The sequence below is a fragment of the Garra rufa genome, unplaced genomic scaffold (genome assembly GCF_049309525.1).
Source record: "Garra rufa unplaced genomic scaffold, GarRuf1.0 hap1_unplaced_003, whole genome shotgun sequence".
NCBI classification, from domain to species: domain Eukaryota; kingdom Metazoa; phylum Chordata; class Actinopteri; order Cypriniformes; family Cyprinidae; genus Garra; species Garra rufa.
In genome coordinates, this window is record NW_027394278.1 from 9,086,347 (window position 1) to 9,092,289 (window position 5,943).

The following is a 5,943-nucleotide window of genomic DNA, read 5'->3' on the forward strand; positions in this document are numbered from 1 at the left end:
TTTTGCTATTCATCTTAACAAACAGTGGCTCAAATTACTTCACAATTTAATTCACACCATTTCTTTTTCTTATACTTTCGGACAATGTGCAATACAACATTATTATTTTTATTTCCAAAAAATGTGCACTTACCGGACCACCCTTCTCTCCAGCAGGTCCCGGGGGTCCCTGAGGGCCATTACGTCCTGTTAGACCAATGGGTCCTCCTGGTCCAGCTGCTCCTCTCTCTCCAGGTGACCCCTGTGACACACATATCCCATTAAATCTGACTGGAACACAACTGGATTACAAAAGAGATTATTAAAAATAAAAATGAAAAACATTAATTCAGATGAACATTTGCTAATCTGTTGGGTGTGCATTTTTTTTTTATGACAACAATTAAACTAATCCACAGTAAAAATGGCTCTTAAAATAATAAATACATATACTATTTTATTATATTCAGCTATTAACTATCTACTGTAAAAAAATGTATCTTATAATAAATACAAACACTACCAGTCAAAAGTTTTTGAACAGTAATATTTTTAATGTTTTTTAAAGAAGTCTCTTTTGTTCATCAAGCCTGCATTTATTTGACCCAAAGTACAGCAAAAACAGTACAATTTTGAAAGATTTTTACTATTAAAAAATACTGTTTGCTATATGAACATATTGTAAAACGTAATTTATTCAAATCAAAGCTACATTTCCAGCATCACTACTCCAGTTTTCAGTGTCACATGATCCTTCAGAAACATTTCTAATATGCTGATTTGCTGTTCAAGAAACATTTTTATTATTAATAAGATCACTATTTAAAACAGTTGAGTACAACTGGTACAAAACAGAATTATTTGATGAATAGAAAGATCCAAAGATCAGCATTTATCTGAAATAAAAAGCTTTTGTAACATTATACACTATACTAATCAAAAAAGTGATGATAAAGACATTTATAATGTTACAAAACATTTCTATTTTAGATAAATGTTGTTCTGAAAAATTCCTGAAAAATTCTACTCAGCTGTTTTCAACATAATAATATTAATAATACATGTTTTTGAGCAGCAAATCAGCATATTAGAATCACTTCTGAAGGATCATGTGACTGGAGTTATGATGCTAAAAGTTCTGCTTTGAAATCACGGGAATATATTACATTTTAAAATATATTCAAATAGAAAACAGTTATTTTAAATAGTTTTTGCTGTACTTTTAATGAAATAAATGCAGGCTTGGTGAGCAGAAGAGACTTCTTTAAAAGACATTCAAAATCTTACTGTTCAAAAACTTTTGACTGATAGTGTTTACTTTCAAATTTCATTATTTCAGAGCGAAACAAAACTATAAAACATTACATTTAAAGTTTCACGACTTTTCCAGGCCTGTTATAAAATGTCACTTGATATTTTCAGGTGTTCCATGTCTGTGGGAACCGTGTTATTCAATAGTTCGTTTTGGCTTTGAGGTTTGGTTCTCATACAGATACGCTGCACTGAACAACACTAAAGCACATTTGTGTACCACATTAAATACGTTTCTTTCTTACAGTGTATCAGCAGGTCTTACGGACAGACAAAAGTTGATGTGAGAGCGAGCTCTCTAGTTTCAAACCAACGCATAGCATCTCTTTTTCAGAAACAGTCCATTAGAGCTTTTATTAGCACTGAAGAGAGCTCTCAGAGTGAGGGCTTTATTCACCATTTACTTAAAGACATCCGCTTGTTTTCACATGCATGCACATACCAACAGAAACACATGCTAAAACTCACACACAACATCATCCGACTGCATTAGCCAGCAGCGGTAATGCTTCTAAACATAGTGATGGGTCAAGGTCACTGCGAACAACACTGCACTGCAAGCTGAGTGTATAATTGGTAACATTTTACAATAAGGTTTAATTAGTTATCACACAAGATTCCTAATCAGAAATTAGACGTGAACGCCTCTCAAATCTAATAACAAAGTGCAGTAAATAGAAAAACTACTTGTGCTACAAACCAGTGTGTTCATGATTATGATAATAAACTAAAATAACACAAAGCAAAACAACAGACTGCATTTGTACAGCTAAAATAACCGAAACCAAATGACATCAAAGTCTCGCACACTGAAGTTACAAACAGCCACGCTTGCTTTTACTTTAAAAATAAGATGGATATCTTTACAAAAAAACCTCAACACAAATAATAAAGCATAAACATAGCTGTTCCTGCTTATTTCCACAATGAAGAGTCCACTGGCACCATAGACTATGACCAGTCATACAACCTACAATCAAACTGACACAACACACAATCCTGACTCACTTCTCATCTCACAAACACACTCCGACAAACTTCTCAGAAAACACACTGTGCAAACTGACTCAACTCTTTTTTAGAAACTTCTCCGAAGAGTTGTACTCTGCTGTCGGTGACTCAATTCAGGCACCTGCGGGAGGTCTATTTAGGCAAAGATAAGATGGCTGATTGGCGTGGGTGGGCCACTGACTCAAAATCCTTCTGATTTCAGAGATTTTTCTTGCCGGGCTGTACAGATGCTTTTTATACAAGAGAGACAATGAATCCCTACACCAATCTTCCTCAAGCTGAAAGGGGCTTCACATAGCGCACAGCTGAAGCTTTGATGGTTTTAAGCTGTACTGCTGTGCCTTCGCTGCACTACGAGAGAAGACAGACAGCAGTTACTTTAATGGGAGGATGTTACTTCCATGCAGAATGGAGTCTTTTTATTTTATTCTATATTATAGGGTTGTCACCATACCAAAATTTTAGGAGTTAATAACTTTCAACACCACTTAATTCAACTTTTGAACATGCTTCTTTAATTTAAAAAGTATTATATAAAAATAAAAATGTTACAGTTAATAATACTTTAATATGAAGCACCAAACATAAATACAGCAGTTATATATTCATTCATAATCATAACAATATATTCAGATTTACTTCTATATATTCATAATTATAACTATATCTTCTGATTAACATTTATATATTCAGATTTATAACTATATATTCAGATTTAGATATAGGCAGAATTATAACTGCATATTCTGATTACTGATTACATTTAGAAATTTTGATTTTTAACTATTAATTCAGATTTAATTCTATTTATTCATAATTTACACTTACATTTTCAAATTTCTAAATGCACATTTTGATTTACTTCTATATATTCATAATTATAGCTATATATTATGATTAACATTTACATATTCTGATTTATAACTATATATTCAGATTGACTTCTTTATATTTACAATTTACATTTATATATTTAGATTTCTGTAAACATTTTCTGATTTATTCTGTATATTCATAATTATAACTATATATTCTGATTTACATTTATATATTCTGATTTATAACTATATATTCAGATTTACTTCTATATATTCACAAATTACATTATATATTCAGATTTCTAAATACATTTTCTGATTTACTTCTATAAATTCATAATTATAACGATGCATTAAGATTTACTTCTTTATATTTACAATTTACATTTATATATTACATTTTTTAAAAACATTTTCTGATTTACTTCTATATATTCAGAATTATAACTGCATATTCTGATTTACATTTAGAAATTCGTTTTTTTTACTATATATGCAGATTTACTTCCATATATTCACAATTCACAATACATTTATATATTTAGATTTCTAAAACATTTTCTGATTTACTTCTATATATTCAGAATTATAACAGCATATTCTGATTTACATTTATACATTCTGATTTTTAACTATATATTCAGATTTAATTCGTTTTATTCATAATTTACACTTAGATATTCAGATTTCTAAATACACATTTTGATTTACTTCTATATATTCAGAATTACAACTATATATTCTGATTTACATTTATACATTCTAATTTACATTCTAATCTAATATATTCAGATTTACTTCCATATATTCATAATTTACATTTATATATTTAGATTTCTGTAAACATTTTCTGATTTACTTCTATATACTCACAATTTATTTATTCACAATTTATATATTCATATTTCTAAATACGTACTTCGATTTACTTCTATAAATTCATAATTATAATTATACATTATGATTTACATTTATATATTCTTATTTATATCTATATATATTCTGATTTTCATCTATATATTCACAATTTTACACTATTAAAATATTTATACTTGAACTCTCTCTCTCTATACACACACACACACACACACACACACACACACACACACATTACATATAAGTATTAAATTATATATATATAATATATTTATAATTAAATATGAGATAAAACATTTTATTAAACGGTACATAATATAATTTAAAACTTTTAGAATAGAATAGAATTATATTTTACTAGAATATAATTAATAATAGAACTGTTGTAATGTTAAGTGGTAATATTAAATATATATACAATTATATGTTATTCTTTATGTGCAATATATTAATTTGCAAAAACAGATTTTTAACAATTTTCTAAAATTTTATTTAACGTGTATTAACACTTTTTTATTGTGCATTCCAATTAATCTCAATCAAACTGTGGTTGAGTTATTTTGTAGAAACTTAAAAAAAAAATACAGCCAACTTACACAATAAAACAATAAAAGATAACATAATAAAAAAATGGATTTTTGAATTTTTTTGAGTTCTCTCATTTGCAAATAAACTCTTCATATGTATATTACACACACACACACACACACACACACACACACACACGATTTTAATAATGTTATGTAATTATTTTTTTCTTTCCTCGAAAACTGTAATGTAAGTAAATATTACATACAGTATTTTTTTTTTTTTAAATCAATTAAAAAATATCTCTTAATTTTGCTTCTCTTAAAGTTGCTTGAAGTTGTAATATATATGTATGTAAAAGTTATATTAATATTCCGCTAAATCGGGCATTTTGCCCAAAGTACATTTGATCGCTCTGGCTCTTAGCAGCATTATCATGAGTGCTCTTCACAAGCTACACAAGCGCATACCGTATCCAAATTGCAGTACTTTTGACATCCCTAATGACAACAGGTCCCCATCTCTAAGCATATTTCATGCATGATTCAAATGCAATTACTGACGTGGTGACGGACTTACTGATAAGGCCTGACTCATTCAGCGTGATCAGACTGTGTGGGATCAGATCACACACCAAACTGGGCTCTCAGTGCCAACATTACTGGTCATTAAATTCACCACCTGCTGACTGCGCCCGCTCCAGAATTTGCCTGATGTCACTTCACTAATAGAGGCAAAGCTTGCAGATTGATCGCTTGCAGTGACAGAGTTTCCATGGTAACACAGGTACTTACAATAGGGCCGGGTGGACCCTGTGGACCCTCGCCTCCCTTCAGACCAGATGGACCCTGTGTGAGAAGGAGAGAGAGAGAGGTTTAATTCTCTAATGAGAGCTGCACTTCAGAATCTGTCAAAGTGGCATCTGAAACTCTGCATGTGCTTGCATGTGTTTGTGCCAGTGTATGGCAGCTGTTTGTACTATATGTCTCCTAGAAATACAGCCCAGAGTGTTTATAAAACTGGCGATCTCCCTATTTCCTACATCAGAAACAAGTGCTGGCAGCGCACTGTCGTGTGACGCCAAGGACACGTCACTCTCATCCCATCAAGTCATAATCTGAGTCATGAAAAACATATGAGCCAGCTAAAAGTAAACATCAAAACAGCAAGTGACGGCAAAATCAACTGTTGTTTATTGAAATCATACTGACTTCATGTTTCAAATGTGACTTTCAGCAACGACTGATTCATGAAGGAGATAACAAGTGGAGACTGAAATTCATCAAGGCGGCAGATGCTATTTCTTAAACTAAAAAGAAAACATTTTTTGATTATATTCAGCCCCACAGTTTAAATACTCTTAATGAAGAAAAACTAGGACAGATATTTCTAAGCCCCTATGACATACGGCTGTGTTGTG